The 24,570-nt window shown below is 38.2% G+C and overlaps 1 protein-coding gene across 18 annotated transcripts in view; it reads left to right on the top strand.

Moving 5' to 3' along the window:
• LOC134532050 (endophilin-A) overlaps positions 1-24,570 on the top strand; it is a 167,262-nt gene that overhangs the window by 50,909 nt on the left and 91,783 nt on the right. For 2 of the 18 annotated variants that reach the window (XM_063368319.1, XM_063368227.1), the window contains exon 1: positions 10,942-11,050. The exons of 15 other annotated variants lie outside the window; for them this stretch is intronic. The gene's annotated coding sequence lies outside the window, so the exon portion shown is untranslated. Of the gene's footprint in view, positions 1-10,941; positions 11,206-24,570 lie in introns of those variants that run through there. One more of the 18 variants, XM_063368236.1, reaches the window with a different exon arrangement.

The raw sequence follows: 24,570 nt of genomic DNA, 5'->3' as shown, positions 1-24,570 counted from the left end.
GTTTTTTTTTGTGATCATCAGAGGACGTAGGTACCAAGCGTTTTTATGAGCAAAATGAAATTTGGTTATAGGTCATAAGAAGAAATAATCTCAAATTTAAATAAATTTGTTGTCAGTAAAGTCGGTTTACGGACGATAGTTTAACGTGACGTCATAACAAAACATCGAGGAAATGATTGCATACTTTTATGAATAAAATTGAATCATTTTTATTTTAATAATAAAAGAATAAATACTTGAAATCATACACATAATCAGATTTTTAAAATGCAAGAATAACTAACCTTTATTGCCGAAATTGTTGTAATAAGCAATGAAAAGCACATTAACTTTTCACTTCACTTTATAAACAGTCGACGAAACAGTTCACGTGTCGTGGATAGATAGCGCGATTCGTTCGGTTCGCGTCCGTCACCATAGATAGCAGCATCGTAAGGGTATAATATTAGTTTGTTTTTATAATACGATTTTATAACAAATACGCATCCCAAATACACCAAAATTATTTATGTGTTACAATATTTTTTAAAACATTGTGCAAAGGATCCCGGGTGTAATTTGAATTATTATGTGTAACTGTAAAACACCATTGTTCGTTAAAAACGTATTTGAATATTCAACATTACTTTTAAATAACCGTACCGATTGTGCTGAAAATCGGCGGACGATCGTTAAATTACATAATATTAATAATTCAAACGACGAAAACATGATTGAAAAGTCAAATCGATGGTTGTTCCAATCGAGTTGAAGAGAGATGCCACGCATGCGTACAATGAGCATAACAGGACACATCCGTAGTGGGACAATGTGAGTTACGGGACACTTTTTCGTGCGTTCAGCCGGCGTTCATCGATTTATTAGACGTTGTCACGTCAAAAGTACTTGAGAAAATTAGAATGGTGGTTCTATTTTTTTGGCGATGTTGCTGCTATCTATAGTATTTTTGCAGTAACAATTGTATCGATGTTGCGAAACGTCCGCTCGAATGCGATGAAACCAGTTTCCGTATGAATGTGGGTCGTATAACTAAAGGTGCACATATTGAATATTTGTTAGAAAAACTAGGTTCATTTACCTTCAATTGTATGATTTGTTTTACATAAATAGTCTGAATTAAACCTTTTCTGTATACCATTGCAACTGGGGTATTGTTTTATGGACATCCTGTATTTAAGCACCGCGCATTTCGATATAAACATAAGGATGCGCTGAAAGTGGGTTTCGTTTTCAAGTTATAATTTTAGGAGAGAGAATATGGCGTGTTTTCAGAATAATTTTTAGACATGGAACGCCCGGTAAAGATTCTTGAAAGCAAACCAAGGGCCTTGCATTACAACTTTATCTTCATTCCTCTGCCGTCTAATGTTATGGTCGCCACTCAAATCTCGTTGTTGTCCTATGCCCGAAGAGAACCAGCGAGCGATGCACTTATCATCCCGCCACACTGACACATTAGGCGGGTCACTTAATTAAGTTGCTGAGAACTTCCCATCTTAAATGTCGTGCTACTGACTACTCCATTACATAATATCACAACTCGTTCAATTCTGAGATTAATTAATTTTTATTAATGTTAACTTTCTCAAATTTTAAAAATTTCTAAACCATAGTGATTTCAAATCAGTTATACGATATTTTAGTTATGTTCATGAAGGGCTTAGTAGCACTGGCATTCACGTTAAAAGTTTCAGTTGCACTCGCTATTTAGTTCGTACGGTTAAGTTCGTAAAATGTTGACATGACGTTGATTTCAACTAATTATGAAAATCCTATGAGATCATATTTGTTTTATTTCTTAAAAATTACGCTGTTAAAGAAGTCTACAAAGGAAGTAGCGTTTCACATAAATATCAAATTATTGACAACGTACCGAACACCTTTTAATATATATTTTTAAAATTATACTTCTATAGGCGCGTTATGAAAAAAAATGAGAGTGAATTTTTACGATGTCTACGTGGGATGAAAAAAAAATGCTACATACCAATTAAAATTATATATGTGCTGTTAAATCATATACTTTAATGACTGAATACTGGTCCATATCATTAAAAACATTTATTTATTGTGAATATTAGTAATCGAAGTTGTGTTTATAAACTTTTTCAAGTATGTCTTCAAGTGAATTTATGTTCCAGTCTGTATAATTGATTTGCATTATAAATGAAAAGTTATTAAATTATTTAATAAATAATTAAAATTAAATAATATTAAACATTTGTTTATATAAATATTGAATACTTATTCATTTATTTTTAATTTGATTTAATTTACACGTTACCAATCGTATTTCACTACTCCAGTCCTTTTATTTTTTTCTATAAATGATTATTATATGCATGAAAAATTAAAGTTAGTTCTTTTATTACGCCAAGTTAATATAACTTGATAACGCGCGTACTAAATACACGTACGTGTAGCCTAGACGGTACAGTACAAAACAATAAACTTCAAAGCTGTGCTCGGTAGACCTGTAGTTGGACTCGGAGCGTGTGGTGTAGTGTTCTGGTCAGGTGAAGTGTGACGTGTGACGTGTGACGTGTGGAGTGGGGAACAGAGGGAGTTGCGGAGCCTCTTGCCGTGCGGGAAGCCTTCTTTTCACAGACGAGAGAGCCAAACACCCTATCCTGCATCATTTTTTTTTTGTTCATTGTAAATAGTATTTAAATTCGGGAATACTTTTATTTTGTGCTACAAAAATTCCCCGCCGCCATATTTTTCGTTTGCCGGGTGTCCGTGAATGTTTATTTTGGACAACTCGTGATAACTAATGGTCAATTAGGTTAGGATAGCTACATTAAAGATACTGTGAAATCATGTAAACTGTTTCCTAGCGCTGGATAGCTACATATTAAAAAGTTATTTGCTAAGCAACCATAAAATGTTTTTACAGTATTTTTAATGTAGCTATACTTACCTAATATAACCAACCATTCACAATGTTTTAAAGTATTTATAATGTAGCTAACCTACTGAATAATTCTTTAAATTACTTCTTGCTAATTTTAAGAATGACACCTTATAAGTTAAACCCGCGCATTTGGAGAATAAATGCCTGCGAATTTTTTTTTCCACCCAAATAAATACACCTGTTGTGGTACGAAAAAAAAAGCGAGCATGAACTTCGGGGAACTTGGGGGGGGGGGGGGGTGTGGCTCTCTCGTCTGTGCAATGAAGGCTTCCCTTGCCGTGCTGTGACAACTGCACTCAGCCGTTCGACGCGGGGCGAGAAGGCGGGCTGGATCGCCCGTCTTGTTCTGTTCACCGACTCGGATCTCCAGATGGGGTTCGCGACGCCCGGTGTCGGCTGCTCCGCTTTAAACTTGCGCGGGTCAGTTGCCTGTGTTTTGATGCGCTTTACGAGCCCCCTTAATCTAATTTTCCTTTTTCTGCTGTGTTCGCCGGTGAAGCTAAAGGAAAAAACTACTTGTTTGTCCTTTGCCTCGTGATCCTCCTGTGTTCGCGAGACTTCTGCTTATTTAAAAAAAAAAATCTTTTCATTGGATTTATATAGCACAAATGTATATCTTGAATCTATCAATATTTAGTATATTAATACTATTTTAGTTTATTAAAAAGTTAACTTAAAGTAATAGCACATAATGGAGTGCCTGAGTTGGTTAGTGGTTTTTGTTAATACTAATTCTAAGTATAAATACAGGGATGATATTAGCAACCGAAAACCCGTGTAAAATCTTGTGGACATATTTTAGTGTGTGGTATGCTAAGTCATCCCTTTAAAAATTAAAATTAATTTAAAATTATTGCAAAAGTTTATAAAGTTTAAAGACTGTTGGCTACCTTTAACAAAATACTAATTTTTTTAAGCATGAAAGACTCAGTATTTTTACAACTTGGATGTTTGGGCCATTTATGTTTTGTTTACTTGTTAATGCTACATGTGCATGGAAGTCCAAAAAATTGTAATTTCAGAATGCTAATATTTGTACATGGGTGGGGTGTTGACATAAAGTGTAGTATTACAAGTCGTACACTAATGCTGTAACATAAGATGTTAGCGTCTTCAAACGATTGCAATCAATCGGGAACCGCTCCATATCGATGTAATTCCAGTGATTTGATTAAAACAATAGTTTTCACTGTTTGCAACGTAATTATCTCCCCCTTGAAGCGCACTTCTCGCAGTTTCAACAGCTCGCATCGGGGTTACGTCACACCTGCTGGGTGAAATTTCAGCTCGTTGTGACAGTGCGGAATGAATTGCGTCGCCGCCAAGGCAATCCTGATCTCTTTATCTCTGGCTTGTTTAATTTAAAACGTTCTTAATTATGCGTGGTTTTTATCCCTGGCAAGCGCTGTGCCGACTCTCTTCAACTTCCTGGTGGCTTCCTGAGGCGATGAAATGAACTTAATGAGACCCCAGAATTTCCTCAGCGGGCATAGCCTTGCCGTTCGCCTATGCCTCGTGCCTTAAGGGGGTGCTCCCATTTCAGGTCAAGATTTTATATTTACAGTAATTACAGATAAACTTATAGACTTTTTCAATTGTTTAACTTTCACGAAATGAAAAAAATATATACAGTGCATACTTTTTGCATAATTAGCTGCCAAATTTACATTTTTAACGTTTTTGGGTTGTGCAAATATGGATGATTTAATTTATTGCAGAATTGAAACTTTTTAGTTTTAACTGCAATGCCAATGGCTACTTCAAGAAAAGGTTTGAATTTCTTTCAGATGATATCAATTAATTTTACCTGGTATTTAAAAATTCTCAAATTTGATACGATTTTGACAGCCAAGAAACATGAAATGAGTTTTTGTGATAGAAATGTAAACCATATCATGAAGTAGGCAGTGGCATTGCAGTTAAACCTAAAAAGTTTCAGTTCTGCAATAAATTTAATTCTCCGTATTTGTACAACCCAAAAACGTTAAAAATGTAACTTTGGCAGCTAATTATGCAAAACGTATGCGCTGAATATATCTTTCATTTCGTGAAAGTTAAACAATTGAAAAAATCTAAAAGTTGGTCAGTGATTAATATAAATATAAAATCATGACTTGAAATGGGAGGCACCCCCCTTAATGGCTCCGCCTACCCGGGCACACACGCGGTGCGCAGAGCTTCAGGAAAAACAACGCGATTTGAAAACCACTCAACATATCCGAGTGGGGTCTGCTTACGAAAAGCATTTAAGAGTACGCTGAGGGCCGAAAAAGTACTTTTGATTTTGGATTAAGTTTCTAAACTGTATTTTTAGAAGAGTTAAAATGGCTAGAACGCATGTTTTCAGAGTAATTTTTAGGCGTAAAACACCAATACAGATTCTTGAAAGCACTTAAGTCACTTGCATTACACCTTCATCTACATTTCTCCGCCGTATAATGTTACGGTCACCGCTCAAATTTCACAGCTGTCCTGTGACGACGAGAAGACTGCGCGCCAGTCCAGAGGCGACACCGCGCTAGAAGCACCAGCGAGCGTTGCGCTTATCATCCCGCCTCATGAACACACATACACCCCTGACGTGGCGGGCCAGTCGTTGCTGGGAAGTTTGCGTCTTCATTACCGAGAAGAAGGAAAAAAAAATTAATCCCACGAAGTTCGAGAGCAGAAAAAAAAAGTATATTTGGAAGGAGAGCTATTATTTATTTTTTTTATTCTCCGTAAAATATTATGGATTCGTAATATCCGTCTCGCGATTTGAGGCTATTTGTGGTTCGGAACATTGCATTATGATGTGGCCTGATTGGTGGGCCTTTGACTGTGCCTGATCAAGAAAACTTGCATAGCCAATCATTAGAGACCGGAAAAATTCGCGAATTCATTTCGTAATAGGCTAACATACAAATAGTTATACCTCAGCGCTGCCTCTGCTATTGGCTCACAACTCACCTGGAGGACTCTGGGCCAATGAGAAACACCCAACCAAAGCTGTATCGAATCACAGATCAATGGCTGCTACGTTGGGACGTCTCACAATACAGCAACCAATGAGTGGGTGACATTTGTCCGAGTGTACGTAGAACTATGGAGTTCATCCTACAGGTCATTGAACCCGCGAAATTTTCCGGTCCCTACCAATCATAGCCATTCATCATCGTGATAACAATAGACAAATATTTTTCCGGGGGGGGGGGGGGGGGGGGCTGTTCTGCTTGTATGTGCATTCCACGTTGGAATCTAGTAATCTATTATATTTTTGCACGTAAATCAATTGGCTGTACATTTTGATGGCGTTCTGATCGAATATTATTGGAAGCTGTGCTTAAGATCATATTATTTCTTTTTTCGGATCGTTGCTCTACATTTCTTGCATGACCTTTTGATTTTTTACGCTTTATAAATAAAGTTATCTTCTTTTCAATGAATTGCACAATGTTCTGATTATTGAACGTATGATTGGGGGGGGGGGGGGGGGGGGGGGGGGGACAACAATTATAACGAAAAATTCAAATTGACTAGAAAAATTTAACACTTTTTATTTCATAAAGTTTGTTGTTATTAAATTATATTCCCTTTAAACATGTATTATTCCTACAAGATAATTATTGAATACAGTACGAAACTTAAGCGCTTTTCCGTAGGAAAAGACTATTAATGTGTAAGGTTTCATCAACTAAACATGTTCCTGAATATATATGACATAGGCCTGTACGCGATTATGTACAAGTTCAAGAACAGATTTTTTTTTGCACTGAAGTTTAATAAATTATAAATGCAGGTAATTCGCGGATGGAAGCCGATAACGTCACTTTTAATTTCCACTCGGCGGACAAAACAATGATAAAAATCTCAGTCGCTCTGCTCACTAGCTGTGGTAAATTTTCTTCCACCGGAAGTGTCTTTATTTCCCATAGGAAGAAAACTCGGCGACATGAAACGACACGGAAAAGGGAGCATTGGCCTAGCAGAATGCACAAGACTCCTGCATACGTGCTCAGGTGAACTTGTGAAGTACTATGGAGCACACTATTGCATGGCATTTTTTTTAAATAGTGATTACGGGTGTGTGCGTGCAGAAACTCTTACACTTCGTCTGTGCTGTGCAGATTGTACAAGTAGTTCAGAACATTCACTTCTAAACTTTGCCACGATTGGCGAGTTGTACTTCATCAAACTGCAGTTTGTCGTGAGAAGAAAATACCTACGTACTATACCTAACTGTGAAAGAAACACTAAGCCATTCCAGTTTGTCGTATCAACGTCACATAGGCGATTATTTAGCTATTCTTCAGAAAAGAAATCACATGCGTTTGTGAGTTTGTAGTCATAAGTTCAGCGATTTGTATTGCTCGGGAGTGGTGGTGCGTTAGGTTATATTTATATTCACGATTCTAGTTTGTTTTAGTTCAATTAAATTGAACAAATTGTTCCTCAGATGTTTATCGAGACTTCAATCGACTATTGAAAACTCAGGAATTGTAAGCAACTTGACTCGCACGGTACAAAATGAGTGGTGACTATACATTGAGCTAGTTTGTAAGCTATAGCGTGTCTCATCCTAAGTTTGTAGTGTGAATTTTAATGGCCTTTAGTCTCTTACCAGCGCATGATTTCTATCATTAGCGCTTTCCTTGTTTCGATGTGCTTTGTTGCCAGATACAGACACCGATCACAACTTTATGATGTAACTAGCTGAAGTACCCGGCGTAGTCCGGGCGGAACGCAGGGCGAAGGGGATTTTTTAAAAATAATATGTAGACAGTAATTGTCTTCTTAATTTTAAAGTCAATTGTGCAAAATTAAATGAAGAGTTGGCCAAATTCTTATTCAAGGTGTTTAAAAGGGTGTTTGGGGGGGGGGGGGAAACCGGGGGAAAGTAGTATCCCAAAATCGTATTTATTCGATTAACGTTTTGTTAAAATCAGATGTAGGTAGTAATGTTCTTATTTTTAACGTCAAGTGTGCAAAATTTCATATAGAAGGGCCAAAATAATGTTTTAAAGTGTAGGAAAAGAATTTATTTTTTTGTAATCTTATGTTTTCAGTGAACTTATTTTTTTTCAATTGGATGTTGACGTTGACGTTATATTCCCCTTTTTTGCACGTGAACTGTTCAAAATTTCACCAAGGAGGGCCAAAAATGTGTTTTAAGAGGTACTAAAGTGGAATGGGGGTAGTTAGTTATAAACTTCATATAGCCAGGAAAAAGGATAGGTTTAAAAGTAATTTTTTTTTTTTTTTAATTTTTAACATCAAGTGTGAACATTTTCCTGAAGGAGTGAAAAATTCTACTTAAAGAGAAAGGGGAATGGGGTGGTTTTTTTTAAAATATCGCATATTCAATAAACATTTTTTAAATGAAATTCGGACGTAAAAATTAATTTTATTCCTCTTTTGAACGTCAACAATGCAAGATGTTATCAAGTTTTACCATGACTATACTTTTCAAATTACAAAATTTCTATTTAAGGGGCCCGCCTCGTCAGGGGTGTATGAGGCGGGGTGATAAGCGCGACACTCGCTGGTGCTTCTAGTGCGGTGTCGCCTCTAAGCGCAAGGCTCTGAACTGCCGCGCAGTCTTCTCGTCGTCACAGGATAACTGTGAAATTTGAGCGGTGACCGTAATATTATATGGCGGAGAAATGAAGATAAAGGTGTTATGCAAGCCCCTTAAGTGCTTTCAAGAATCTGTACTGATTGTTTTATGCCTAAAAATTACTCTGAAAACACGCGTTTTAGGCATTTTAACGCTTCTAAAAATACAGTTTAAAAACTTAATCCGTAATTAAAAGTACTTTTCTGTCCTCAGCGAACTCTTAAATGCTATTCGTAAATAAGCCCCACTCGGATATCTTGAGTAGTTTTGAAATCGCGTTGTTTTTCCTGAAGCTCTGCACACCGTATGTGTGCCTAGGTAGGTGGGCCCCTTAATGAGGTGGGAACGTGGAATAGAGGTGGTATTTCGAAAACTCTCGTAGATAGTAAACTTCATCGTGTTTCAAAGGTCAAATATGCAAAATTCGTTCGAGATTGGATAAATGGTTTAGGAACATACACGAAACAAGCAAAAATTATATATATATAGATATATAATTTTTTTAATGTATCTGAAACATTTGGAATGAAATTTTTGGAAATAAATTTTCTTGCATTTCATCAAAAGATTCGTTTGATAATATTCAATTTATACTTCTAAGAAGACGTAACTGAAAGACACCATTTTTGTTTCAACCTTTTTTTCAACATTTTTTTCCCCAAAATATCTTTTAATACAAAAAATTGGCTCTCTTTAAGCATAGCACATAATTTAATGAAATGTAATTTTTTATTAATATTGACCGACTGTTACATATAAATTCTCATGTGAAAAGATAGTTGGTTTTGAACATAGATTTTTCCCCCCCTTAGAATGATGACTGTTACCTTTAATACTGGCAATATGCGAGGGTTGTCTGAAACGTTTCCGACCTCAAAACGAAGATGGCATCACTCGTGAACAAAACTTGGGGAATGTGTTTGCGCATGCTTTGGAAATATACGCTCTGAAGTTTCCGCCATTTCGGACGCGCAGTTTTATTTTTTTTTTATTTTTTTTTAAACAATTGTTTGCCTGAGTCTCTGCAAAATAGTTGTTTATGAAGGTGATGGCCTTCTCATTTGACAAAAATCTCTTGTAAGGAAGGTGGTGAAGCTGTTCAAACCTCAATTCGTAGGTTTTCTCCGTAGTAACCGCTTTGGTGTGATCTGGTGAATTGTCTTGGTGAAACAATTTTTTTTTTGTTTCTGCAAATGTGACCTTTTCCTGCAATTATTACCTTCAGCTTATCAAGTAATGATGATTAGTATGCTCCCTCATCCCCCCTTTTTTTTCCAAGACGATTGATGACAGTTCCACGGCTATCCTAGAAAATAGTCACCACTACTTCCCGGCCAAAGGAACAGTCTTTGCCTTTTTTTTGGAGCTGATTACCCCATCGCAGTTTTTGGTGTCGCAAACGGTCATCGTCACCCAAGCTTACTAACGTCTTTCTCTGTATTGGAGTTATCACTTAACGCTTATAACTAGGGACCGGAAAAATTCGCGGGTTCAGTGACCTGCAGGATGAACTCCATAGTTTTACGTACACTCGGTCAAATGTCACCCACTCATTGGCTGCTGTCGTGTAAGACGTCCCAGCGTAGCAGCCTGTGATTCGATACAGCTTTGGTTGGGTATTTCTCATTGGCCCAGCGTCATCCAGTTGAGTTGTGAGCCAATAGCAGAGGCAGCACTGAGGTATAACTAATTGTATTTTAGCCTATCGCAAAATTAAATCGCGAATTTTTGCTGTCTCTACTTATAACGTTTTTAAAAAAATCTTACGCCGAAAATGGAAGTAATAAACGATTCCAAAGCTAATGGACGTTGGGAGGCATCAGTGGATGCGAGTGTCGCATCCTTCGAAATCTCGATTCAGTGGACGCATGTGGAGAGGTGCATCGGCATCCCTTGTGAGAATCCGGGAAGCAACGCAAAAGATGGCCGCGATGCACTTTTAGTGGATCATTCAGGCTATTATTCGGGGGAAGCCTTCTTTTCACAGACGAGAGACCCAAAACCCGAAGTTCCCCCTAAGTTCCCCCTAAGTTTATGCTTTTTTTTCCCCCGTAACTTTTATGTAGCTATCCTAACCAAATCAACCGTCCACAATGTTTTAAAGTATTCATAATGTAGCTAACCTAACCTAATTGACCATTAGTATCCTTTTATCAACACCGCCATATTTATTTTCAATGAGCAAACAAACACCCCCCCCCCCCCCCCCCGAAGATGCACGATCGGGCGTTTTGGCTCTCTCGTCTGTGAAAAGGATTCCCATTATTCGGATGCTGCTGAAGGGGTGATATGGACGCGCTGGGTAAACTCGCTGAATGTGCTTTTGTTACGGGGGGGGGGGGGGGGGGTGTTTGTCCGAAGAGGTGGGGGGGGGGAGGCGGGTAGTTACCGAGGCGGCCGGCGGAGGCGCTGGCGTCGCAGCTCGATAACCAGTCCTCGTCCGAGCCACGGTGCGCGCGGGTGCAGTCGTACCGCGACACAGCGACACCTCGCAAGGGCTTATCGTCCTCGGAGATCCTTCCAGAAGTGTTGGGGAAGGGGTGAGTGCGCGCTGGAAGGGGTCGCGGCTTCGACACTTACCTGTTCCGAGCTTCGGCCGACCTTCGTGTCGACGAGGCTCCAGCCCAGACATAACAGAAAAAAAGGTGCAAGGAAATTCGGGGAACATACTTGAATTCGGCGATAGTAATTAGAGGTGAAAATTTTAAACTCCATTTTACCGTTTCGCAGACTGTGAAAGCATTTTTTTTTGCCGGGTGGTTTTTAGTGTATGGTCACACACTTTATAAAATGGCGTACGCAAAACGTTGTTTTCTTTTAAATGTATTATGTAATTCTAGGCTAGCTATTAAGATGGAGGAATTTCATTGTTTCTTTCAAAAATTCGCAAAACTGGTAATTTATTTAAATTAGTAATGTAAGGGAAATTATGTTACAGATTTCTATAAACACCCTGGCTGCTAATTTCTATACGTGAGTTTATTTTCTGTCAGCAATGATTTTGTCAGATTTGACTCTATGCGTACACAATTGTGATTGCTGCTTACTCAGCTTTTTAGGTGATATCAAATAGGTGCCTAGAAGTTGCTCGTTGTATTAAGTGTAATGTTTAAGTTGATTGCTAATTTTTTATTTTATTTTTTATGCAAATTTCGAAAATAATTGGCATTTCAGTGACTCGTCTCTTCCGCTGTCTTAACGTGATCAAGTGGTGGATACGTTAACGCATAATTTGGTCCATTGCAATATATTTTTTGTGACAGATTTAAAGAACTTTGAGAGGAGGTTGAATATATATATATATATATATATATATATATATATATATATATATATAATGTATACAAACGTTTTGCCATTCACATAAGCTATATCTGTTTTTTTATTAATATTTTTAGCTGGTTGCTCACTAGACTAACAATATTGTAGTTGGTACTACAGAAAAATAGTAATTATAAAAAACGTACTGCTAAAAGCAATGCGAAATGTTAGGCAAGTAGAATTTATTTATTTTTGCCATCTAGTGGCAATTTTCTATTGCGTGTTTCTATTCGACGTTCAAGTCTAGTGTATTTTAATGACGCTTGAAAACATAGTTTGCTAGGGTTATTAATTCTTAAAGGATATTTGTTTTATATTAATTTCTCTAGTTATTTTGCCAGTCAGGTTAGTGAACTTTTTATTGTGCGAACAAGTGTTTTTTATAGTTTGCAACATACTGTGTGGGCATAATACACAAATATTTGAAACTATTTTAGAAGTAAAATTTGGAAATTAATATACAAGCGTGAATAAATATATAAAAATTATGCTAACATTATTAGTAGCCCTTTGTGTGTGTGTGTGTGTGTGTGTGTGTGTGTGTGTGTGTGTGTGTGTGGACAGTGCTGCCTAACTTATTCGCCCTGGTTCTTCCTATTTCTCATGATTTCTGGTTGACTCTCTGTATAGTTGGTTCCACATTAAATGAGCACTTTTTTTTCTTTCACCCTTAAGTATAAATTATGGAACTGCTTGTCGCATTTTTTGACGTGACAACGTCTAATCGATGAACGCCGGCTGCACGCACGAAAAAGGATGACTATTGTCCCGTTACGCTTTGTCCCGTTACGCTCATTGTACGCTTGCGCCTCATCTATCTCCCTTCCACTCGATTGGAACAACCATCGATTTGACTTTTTCGAGGCACATTAAACTTGATACACTCCCATTAGTTTCCTACTTTTCCTATCATCGTCCTATCCTTAACAGAATAACACAGATTGGAAGAAGTTAAATAGCAAACGTGTATAAAAGTTATAGTTAACATAATCTCTTCGTTAAAGTAATAAACATATTTGAATTAATGAGTGCAAATAAAAGTAAATTTATCAATTAAATTGTAGATTTCATTTCACTCCTTCTTTGTATCCATACAAAATAGTGATAATTCAATAAAAATGATTCAATTTTATTCATAAAAGTATGCAATCATTTAATTAATGTTTTGTTATGACGTTGCCACGTTAAACTATCGTCCGTAAACCGACTTTACAGGCAACCACGTTTTTGTTTGTTGAATGAACAAAAATAAGTTCTTTATTTAAATTGTGTAAAGTTGAGAATAGGGAAAATTTTTCAGAAGTAAATCAGAAGTGTTCAAGATGTGTGGAATGCACTATATCCGTCGCCATGGAAACAAGGGTCGGGCGCGGACAGCCGCCGCGTGACAGCCCCTTAATTAATCCTTGGCGCGCCTAATTGGCTGGTGTCTCGTTTCCGACGCCATAATGGTCTTTACCGCTGCTGTGGAAGCCGGAGGTACTAATCGCCAGTTACGAACGTGCCTTTGCGTTGCTCAAAAGTGAATATTTTTCTTTAGAGAAACAACTTTCGTTGTGTCTATTGCCACCTATTAAACGCCTATTTTGAGTTTGGCCCCTTATGCGCATTTCATATTTTTTAATATGAAATCAAGACCACTGGGAGATCCATAGCTCTGTACACATGGTGACAAAAGAACTGCACACTTAATTCAGAATCTTGCACTTAAGTGGCGATATCGCATTAGATTAACCAGTTTTATAAATCATTGTTATTTGTGCGTGAGGATATTTCTGCAGCCTTCGAGAGAGCTTTAGAAAACTTGAACAACTTAGCGTATGTCATTAAGTCACAAAAAATTAGAAAATAACATACCTACAGTGATAAATCACTTGAAAACTGTTTTCACTTCTCAACTTATCTCCACCAACAGTTATGCGGTCATCCTATGGACTTATCAGTGCCCCAATACAGTAAATTAAGGTACAACTTTTCAAACTCAATTTAAAAAGACTTAAGAGACTAAAGATTACTGTGTCCATATCTGTATATGTGATCTGCATGTTTTGTATTAAGCTTAAGGTTTCCATTGAATACTATTAACAATAGATTTGTAATTTTCACGCTATCAGGGTAAACACATGCATTGAAAAGAATCTTCGAAACTCAGACCGTATCTTTTGGATTTTGCTTCCACTTCCCTCCTTTCTAGACTTGCTCTCTTTACGGCCCTGATTCTGTTGTTCAACCATTGAGCTCATTTTGATACTGATTGATGTCTGCATGTGTATGCTGCCTATCCAGTGTAAAATTGATATTGTTACGAGGCTGCTAGAGAAAAGGCAGGCAGACTGGCCGGCAGGGAAACGCAAATACAAACCCCCAACCCTTCAGCGGCCGCTGCACAGGAAGCCCTCGTTCCTTCTCGTGCAACTACAAGGACAGCTATCTGACAGTTCACTCCCCGAGAGCCATCCGATGGAGTCTGGGCGCATCACTGTCTCTCTTGAGGGTTCAGCAGGGTCCCAGTTTTCCCGGCGCTTGAAGTGGCATAACTAGGACGTTATTGTTCTTGTATCTTTGAGTGTCAAGTCAGGGGACTTGATGATGTGACACTTCTGAGGGCTAAGAGACCTGCGAGCTGCAGGGGATGAAGAGAGTGAGTGACACCCCTTGACGAGCGATAACGGTCGACGAGCGACGAGCCTTATGTACGAACATCGGAGCATCGGGTACAGGGTTGCAGTTCGGCGGACGAGTGAGCAGTGCGAAGCAGTGGGCTGAGACAAGAGGTGCACCGTGAGAGACGAACGGTATAGAGAGAGCCACTGCCAAACCGAGATGCAGTGGAGAGAGTAAGTAGTGGACTCATGAACGTGTGATAGACTAATTAATCGATTCTGACTATTCTTTCTCGACCTTTGTACACACGCACATCATAAATCTGGATGATGCATAGTCAATTCACGTTCTTAGAATGAACTTGCTGATACTTAAAAGATAAATCTAATTAATTTGTGACATACTGAAGACTTCCTTCGTAAAAAGGTGTAGGGGGAGATACTCAACAACCTTTGTGTAGAACAAGTGCACTAGATTCGCACATATCAGAATCCTTGCATTGTAACAGAAAAAGCTACAGGAATCATACTCGCCAAGCATCAAAGGAACACTACCCCTCGCTACCAAAAATAAGATAGTGCTTCTGCTAAAAGGATTAAAAATGTGACTCGTGTAAGAAGCGACTGCCACATTGTCTAACTAAAGATGGCAGTCATTGACTGTTTCCGAGTAAATAACACATGTACCACTTGAGATTGGTAAGGAACAACATACATGTGCAAAAGCTAACCTTGCATTTTCTTGGAAGAGGTCTACCAACGTGAGAAGCAATGTTTGGCCTAGATTCATCCAAATAATACACCTGGAAGGCCAACCTTTGACTCGCTAAGTCTATAAAATCTTACAGTAATGTCCGATACTGACGACCATGACAACGTTAGACCAGAAATAGCGTAATATATTTTTGACGTGTTAATGACATTAGGGCTATAGCTGGACTGAAAATTTCAACTAAGGGAGTGTGTGGCAAGAGAGGAAAGGAAGATGAGAAAAAAAGCCACAAGAAGTGAAGCTATTATGGGTGACAGCGGGGAATTTATGTGTGTGTCTAGTTCGAAGAATAACAAGGCCACTACTGGAGTGAATGGGTGTGCAAAAGAATACTATTATGGGTACAGAGATGGAACTTAGCTGTTGTATAATGCATTGTCATGGGCTGAGAGACTCTGGCCTGGGTTCTCTTGCAGCCCAAGTAAAGACAAAGGTGGTGTCATAATCTCCTTCCAACGAAGTTAATTTGATAATTGACTTCCTATTAAAGAAATTTAAAGTTCTATGGGAATAATACTCGTGCAGTACTTTCAAATGCAGTCGTAGGTGGTTAGAATTAGAAATACATACTCAACCGGAACAAAAGACCGATGAAGTCTAAAAACCAAAACTTTTAGGAGCTGATGAATTAGATTTACTTAAACAGGTAAGAAACAGGAAAACTTGGGGATTTGAAAAAAGGTTTCTTCAAAACCTGGAAAACACAGGTAAATGGAGAATGCTAGTTTTGAGAAAGTATCAATTTATCATAGTATGTAATTTAATTTTAGATTTGTGTTCTCATTATAACTCAAATCACTGAGTAATAGGCCTACAAATGTGTATTAATTTCATGCACAATCAAATTGTCACAATTAACACAGAATACGTAGTGGAAATTTAATCTAACAGCTATATTAGTTTTATTTTCGGACTGGCAGAGTCAGTTGATGGAAATGATATTACAATTTGTGTCGTGCTGGAAAAAATATCTAAATTTTGCCAGATATGCTTACGATAGAAGGGGGAAAACATTGGAAATCTTAGAAAAACAGGGAAAACTTAAGGAAATTGGCTGAGGTTTGAGTGTGGGAACCAAAAGTAAATCATCCTGGTTGGGGTAGGGAACAATTGTTTAAATTATTGTTTGTAAAAATTATCTCCACGAACTAACGAGAGAAGCTAGAAGGAAATGATGTGTGTGTTCATTTTCCATGTTAAAGAACTACGCAAAAGGTTAAAAGTGTGTCTGTGGACAGAGATCAGTGGTGGCGTTAGTTCAGTCTCGTCTGCTGTTTTCAGCAATACACACTAATTGTTCAAATCACTCTCGTCCGGCGTCCATTTTGATTCTTTTTAGCACATTCTCACATTGGGATAACTCGCAGGCTTGTCTGACCATGAAGGGAAATAAACCTTATACTTTCTCTGCAGGCACAAACACTGACTGGCGATTTGCCAGTTTAACAACAAATGTTTTTGATCACTATTCACCCTGTCGAATATTTCAAAATATGTTGTGATAGTATTCACCCTGCCAAGTATCCTATATATAGTTACGTTCATCACTGACTTAATGATCGTGTAACGCCAAATATATATGTATACCTTGGAGACAAGCGTATCTTGAAGCGCAAGTATTTGCCTACTCTATAGAGATTTTTATAAAATAGAAAACTGAAGCACAACAGTGGAGTAACATTTGAAATATAGCTACATGAGTGGAACAGTCTTAGGTATATTCAAACGTGTTATATTTATCATTTTTCAACGGTGCCTTTGGCGCCTTACAACCAAGTATGCTTATAATCACTGAGAAGGCCTATATCCCATAAAGTTTAATTCTTAATGAAAAATTGTGAAAAATTTTCTCTTTTATGTTAATTGTGAGTCACTGGAAATCTTTTAATGATATTTTTAATTATGTACTTATGGCCTTTCGAAAATCTTGTTTTCGTTCTTTAAATATGCTTTTATTTTTGAAGTTTATATTTTTGTTAAAAACTGTTGGTATATTTTATAAATGTAATTAATATACGTTTGTATGCCGTAAAGTATTTTTTTTCATATTTGCGTTTTTGTATTTATGGCCTTCTTTTACTTTTATATTATATTCTTTTTTTGTGGTTACTTAATTTTCTTGCTGCTAAACTTATATGTAGATAGTACAGATTCACATTATATATTTATAATAATGTTCTCAGGCTTTCTCGGTCATTGTCTGAAGTAGCTTGGCTTCTGGGTTGTATCCGTGTCCTTGGCGAATATAATTGCAGTCGCCATAATCAGGGAGCAGTTAGTTACCAGTAGGTAACTGCTCCCTGTTTATGGCGACTGCAATATCGACCGAAACGTCGGTGAATTATTCGCCAAGGACACGGCTACAACCCAGAAGCCAAGCTACTTACGTATTTATATATTTTTTCAAATATTTTTTACCATTTATGTGTATATGTATCAGAAATTATTTTCATTTGCACAATATTAAAATAAATACAAGTTTTAATAAAAATTATAGTTATATGTATTAAATCAAAGTGTTTGTTATAATTATAACTTTTCAATGGGCGCCTTGGGCGCTTTACAGCTAACTACTTAAAAAATATATTGTTAGTATTCACACTGCCGAATATTTCGCGGTCATCGCAGAGGTCTTATCTTTCTCTCCCCCTCCTGCACCCCTTTCTCCACTGATCTGTTTATCCTGGCTGTTCTCGTTGGTGGTAAATGCAGGCGAGCTGCCCTAGCATGCGGCACGTGGATGGGATCTGGTTGGTTGGATTTTTTTTTTTCCTAACCTAACTAAAACTAAGTGTGTTGGGGAGGGTTCCGGGTTAGGGAGGGAGACTAAAGTGCGCCTCAGGCCGAAGCCCATACAATCTAATCATGCAGGGGTTAAGCCATGCAGTAGGGGGTAGCATGCATCATGTGCTAGGAGGGGGATTGGCCAGCCATGACTAACTCCCCTCACTGACTATACTAGACTAAAACTAGATAAGTTGAGCCCAGGTAAAACCTGCATAGACACAGGGGAAAACCCTGGGCTCTGACATGTGGGATGCAAAAAAAATCATGCATTGTGTATGCAGGTGGTTACGGGAAATCAGAAGAGTGGATCTGGAAGAAGAGTTGGACAGAGTAGAAAAGGGGAAGCGTAAGATGTACATCAAGTTCTGTCCCTGCCCGATTACACCCGAACAATTCACCTTCGGCCAACCTCGGGTTTGTTTATATATATTTATATTTCTCTGTTTATTTTAATGTAGCTATACTAACCTAACTAACCGTCCATAGTGTTTTAAAGTGTTTTAATGTATTTTAATGTAGTTAACCTAACCGACCACTTTTAATATTTGAATTCATTTTTCCTGCGCAAAAATAAAACAAATCCCGAGGTTGGCCGAAGGTGAATATTCGGGCGTGTTCGGGCAGGGACAGAACTTGATGCACATCTTAGGCTTCTCGTAGAAAAGAGTCTACCATGCGGGGGTGGGGTGGCGGCTTGGGTTGGTTGGTTTGTCGTCGCTGTCGGAGGCTGCTGGACCCAGACGGGATAGCCGATCCATCACGTCCCGCCGGGTCGCCGAATTTGCCCGCGCGGCGTGATGGATGGCGGACCTCCGCCGAATGTCGTAGCCACGCGTCATTTTCTTCCCCGCTACTCGGCGGCGGCAAACAACAGTTTTCTCGTGTCCTCTTAAGTTTGTAGTAGTGACCAGCTTGAAGTACCTCGTGTCTCCCGGGCTAAACACAATCATAATTAGGGACCGGAAAAATTCGCGGGTTCAATGCCCTGTAGGATGAACTCCATAGTTCTACGTACACTCGGTCAAATGTCACCCTATCATTGGCTGCTGTCTTGTGAGACGTCCCATCGTAGCAGTCTGTGATTCGATAAAGCTTTGGTCAGGTGTTTCTCTTTGGCCCAGAGTCATCCAGGTGAGTTGTGAGCCAATAGCAGAGGCAGCACTGAGGTATAACTATTTGTATTTTAGCCTATCGCGAAATGAATTCGCAAATTTTTCCTGTCTAATCATTAGGGGCCGGAAAAATTCGCGGGTTCAGTTGTTACCTGCAGGATGAACTCCATAGTTCTACGTGCACTCGGAAAAATGTCACCCACTCATTGGATGCTGTCTTGTGAGACGTCCCAACGTAGCAGCATGTGATTCGATAAAGCTTTGGTTGGGTGTTTCTCTTTTGGCCCAGAGTCCTCCAGGTGAGTTGTGAGCCAATAGCAGAGGCAGCACTGAGGTATAACTATTTGTATTTTAGCCTATCGAAAAATTAATTCGCTAATTTTTCCGGTCTCTAATCATAATGTAGGGAACACCACTACCGAGTTTCAAGTCTGTAGGACATACACGTGAAAAACGGGAAATTTGAATTTTAAAAAGTCCCGTTGATTGCACAATCTCGGTGCATCAGGGCAACGCGTCAGCGAAACAGGGACGCCAATCTTCAGCTTAATTTTTGTGGGAAGGCAGGTAACCCCTTGGCAAAGACGTGACGGACGCACCATACGATAGTGCTTTACACATTCAAGGCGACGCCATCTATTGACGAAGTTCTAAACTAAACTGTTCCTAGCGTCTTTATTTTCGCTATCAGCCGCCAGCTTCACTAAGCGGATGGATTTCGCCAGGTAGAAGGATAGGAAGTTGCCAGATCTTACTATATGTCAGTGTGGCGGATATAAATGACACAACCTCACTGTTTGTCTTATGCCCTACCTCCTATGATTTTCAATTAAATAACCGAATTTACCAGTTTTCACTCCCATAGGAATCGAATTTCATAATTATATGTCGATCCGTTGCTCCGTTGCTGCGTGAAAGGACATATATACACTTTCGCTTTCGTAATATTGATAGGGATAACAAAATTTTGGATATTTTGAATATTCACATTTTTGGTCTGGTCACAAAACTATTTTTTACTGTACAATAATACAGTGCTATGGCTTCTGCATGCAGTAAAATTTAAATGTAAAATTTTAGTTATTTTAAGTGATTTTGTTTGAAAATTTGGTTATTGTAAGGAATTTTGTTTCCAGGTATCTTGCAGTTTTCTAATATCATGCCACGGCTTCTAGAATGGCTTCTCTATAAGTTTTAAGACTCAATTTCACCCTGGTTGTTCAGTTTTCTTGTGATTACAATTATTTGAGTGTTTTTCGGGCAAAGTTCTTACAATAGCACACTTGCATTTTATTTATCATCTCGAGTTTTTTTCAACAGATATTTAATAAAAGTTAAATAATACTCTAGTGGTAAAGGCACAACTATGCTTATGTTTGTGATCACTTGCGTGAACTTTTATGGTCCAAAATAATTTTAGGTCAATAACTGGTGATACAATTTGTGACTCAACAAATGCAAGAGGGGCTATCAGAATAAATATACATAATAATCCCTAAATTGATAGTAATGGCAGAAAATGAAATAATGGCGAGGACTGCCTATAGCTAGGAGTGTACTTGTGTTGTCAAGTAAAAAAAAGGCATTGCTCTCGCATAGTGTAAGGAAAGCAGGAAAGCTGTTTATGCTTGCTCTGTCATGCCAGACATTAGACCAGTGCTACATATAACCTGAGTAGGAAACGTTGAAATTAAATGTGGCGACTGGTACGCCCCTTGCAGACTATACTAGTACATCCTGTCGGCGATAATATAATTTGGTGGCGACTGGTTTTTTTTTTTTTTTTTTTCACTCTTAACAACTGCTGGAATTTTAGGAGAAGACACTAGCATCCCAGGCAGAAAATCCCTTGCAGATGACAAACCGTTATCAATATCCAATTTGGCTTTCCAGTGAATGGACCTTTTTTATCCTTAAAAAGCATGAACATTTAAACACTTGTCCTTTATTTAATTACTTATTTATTAATTGGCTAATTATCAATGATTAAGGACTTTGTTTTGTGAACTCAAATGTAGGCGACTGCGTTCCCCAGTGCCGCGCCCGAGACACCGAACTTTCAATTTTATAAGGAATTAAAAAAAAACTGTGACTGATGCTACCTACCGTACCCGCGAACTTCGGGACCTGTTGGCCGAGTCTGTTGGCCGAGTTAAGTTGACAACGAGTAAAATTGGTTGTCTGTAAAGTCGGTTTAAAGATGATAGTTTAACGTGACAATGTCATAACAAAACATTGATGAAATGAATTGCATACTTTTATGAATAAAATAGAATCATTTTATTGAATTATCACTATTTTGTATGGATACAAAGAAGGAGTGAAATGAAATCTACAATTTAATTGATAAATTTACTTTTATTTGCACTCATTAATTCAAATATGTTTATTACTTTAACGAAGAGATTATGTTAACTATAACTTTTATACATGTTTGCTTTTTAACTTCTTCCAATCTGTGTTGTTCTGTTAAGGATAGGACGATGATAGGAAAAGTAGGAAACGAATGGGAGTGTTTCAAGTTTAATGTGCCTCGAAAAAGTCAAATCGATGGTTGTTCCAATCGAGTGGAAGAGAGATAGATGCGGCGCAAGCGTACAATGAGCGTAACGGGACACTTTTTCGTGCGTGCAGACGGCGTTCATCGATTTATTAGATGTTGTCACGTCAAAAACTACACGTTACCCTTCCCCTCGTCTGTCCTTTATCCTCGGAGTTGCTGTCCCTTATTACACCCAACCCCCCTGCTACCTAGTTTGGTCCAGAATCCCTTCGCCCTCTCTAATATTATCAAATTTAAAAATAATAGATCAATGCCAATTGTTTTTTAAAGTCACTTATGTTCCGTTCAAATTTCTGGTTTTCGGGGACCGCGTTTGCTAAGAGCCGCACTCGTGTGGTGAGGGTCGCTGGTTCGATCCCAGCACCCCGTCGTGACTCAAATTTGCGAACCCAGAGTTGGTACCCAAGTTGTTTAGGAATCCGCATGTGAATTTTAAGTTGCCTTTGCGCGACTTGCGCGCCTTTTTACACCTGTGTGTTGTGGCAGAGGAACAATTGCGAGCGAGGTATCGGGTTAATGTTTTAGAATTAGTCGTTAAATAAAAGTAGTAACGAAAAAATTCGAAAAAAAAATCAACATTCCGTGTGAGCCGAGCGTTAAGCATCTTTTACGTAACTGTGTGACGTAAAGCCCTGTAAACAAACTGACTAATCCATTGAAAATTCAACCTCCAGTGCTTCAGTGTATTTAGTACTTTGAGAAAGCGTGTGCAGATCACTGAAGATAAGCAATTTTTTTGCCGTCGAACAGATGTCCATGATAGAAGCATGGTCACAGGTTAATGGACCTTCTGTGTGGTTAATGGTAACATTTGGCTGAATGTGCCACCATGGGTAGGGGGGGGGGGAGGTGGTAGAGTTTTGAAAAGCGAAACCCCAAGCAGGAACACCTATAGTAACGATTTTTTCCTTTCCCTCGCTAACTGTGAAAGCTTGACATTTCCATAATGTGTGCCCGCCCGCCTGATTGCTGCTAAGGGCGGGAGTGCTGAACTGTTGAATGGGTTCGTGGCTTCTACACAAGATCATTCCGAACTCCGGGTGGAAACCCAGAGTTATGACATACGACTGACGTGAATATTAAGAGAGTAGTTAGTTCTCTAATGTATTTTGTTTCTATATATGTGTTTTTGCAAAAAATAAAATTATTCATAAAATTAATATGGTTTATTGTATATAGATGGTTTTATTGATTAACTTAATTTTTGCAAAAAAAAATTAATAAAATTAAAATTGTTGTTTGTGTATAAATTGTTTTATCGATGAATTTAATTATTGTTTGTCATTATAAACCCTAGTATAAATTAATATCCAATAATCACGTGGTTTAGTTAAAAGTTTTGAATTAACTGCTTGTATTAGCCTTTGCCTCAAACTGTGCAGTTTTAGGACATTATTCATAAATGAATCTTTAAAAAAAATTATTTCCCAAAACTGTGACGAACCTGCGTTTTCAGGGTTTTCCAACAGCCATACTTTTATAAAGTAATGAATAATACCCTTAAACTAAACTGTTGGACGTAAAAACTGTTAGTTATTGCATACTAAGGATTACATTCTCTCGATTCATGCTGTGTTTGGAATATAATTTGGCATATAAATTTGACAGCCATTAAAAAGATATTGAATAAATATAACTATAGCTAATATGCAAGATGAATAATTTAATAAACTTGAAAAACGAGGTTCAAAATATTTTAAAGCGCACATAAACTTCTTGAGGTGAAACATTAAATATAGGAATAATTATAAATAGTTCATGGCATACCCTCAATACTTTTTCTTAGGTTGGCAATGAGCGCGAAACAAAATTGTTTCAAATTTTAATGTTACAGACGTTCAATCTATGAAATTATAGGGTTACCACTCAGCAAGAAAGTATCAAATTCAGAACGGAAAGGAGCGGGGCCTTTTTTTTTTTTTTTGAGGGGGGGGGGGGGGTACGATCCCATTCTTGTGAGAGGAAATTCACAGATGACTTAGTGTGTGTATTTCGTAAAGGTTTTGTAAAATCAATTACCAACATGTTTATAACATTTTAGTAAATTTGTTGTTATACTAAATTCTGTTTTATTATTTCCTGCGTCGGAAATACATGCAGCTGCCCCCTCCCCCATTCCCCTGGATATGCCCTTATCACTCAGTACTTCATGGTCACCTAGAGGTTTCTGTGGGCCTGAAACAAACAATTTTGGACTCCCCCTATTTTCTCCGATCCATTTTTATGTTATCCATTTTTATGTTATAATCCATTTTTATGTTATAATCAAAATTCTTTAAACCATAGTATATACACAATGTGTACATATGTATTGCATATCCTTAACAAAAAAAATCTTCACAAAATACGAGGGAGGTTAGTCCACGTCAGTTGCTGCTTGACTAATGAACCTAATAGGCTCAGCCGTTGATGAGTTAAGCGTTTGTTAGGCTTATACGTTGATGAGTTAAGCATTTGTTAGTCTCAGCCGTTTATGAGTTTAGCATTTGTTAAGGCTCAGCCGTTGATGAGTTTAACATGTGTTAGGCTCAGCCGTTGATGAGTTTAGCTTTTGTTAGGCTCAGCCGTTGATGAGTTTAGCATTTGTTAGGCTCAGCCGTTGAGTTAAGCATTTGTTGAAAGTCGATGCTTTATTAAATTACAATTATTTTTAAATACGCTGAAAATACACACAAGATATATAATTTTAAAATATATGGTTCTAAGGTCTTGTGGCCACTGACTGATCAATGCTCGGGGGCCGTGTACGCCCACTGTCGGCCCCGCCAGCCAACACATGCTCTCTAGAGTGGACCTTGCCCCCGAGAGGTGATAGCGCGTCAGTTGCACCAGCGGTGCAGCGTCGTTTGTTCGGCCTCGCCTGACGCCGGGAATACCCGTGGTCTGGGTCACTCGCGGCCCA

The sequence above is a fragment of the Bacillus rossius genome, chromosome 1 (genome assembly GCF_032445375.1).
Source record: "Bacillus rossius redtenbacheri isolate Brsri chromosome 1, Brsri_v3, whole genome shotgun sequence".
In the NCBI taxonomy this organism is placed as follows: domain Eukaryota; kingdom Metazoa; phylum Arthropoda; class Insecta; order Phasmatodea; family Bacillidae; genus Bacillus; species Bacillus rossius.
Note: the sequence above shows the minus strand (reverse complement) of the source record. Positions and strands in the feature narration are given on the sequence as shown.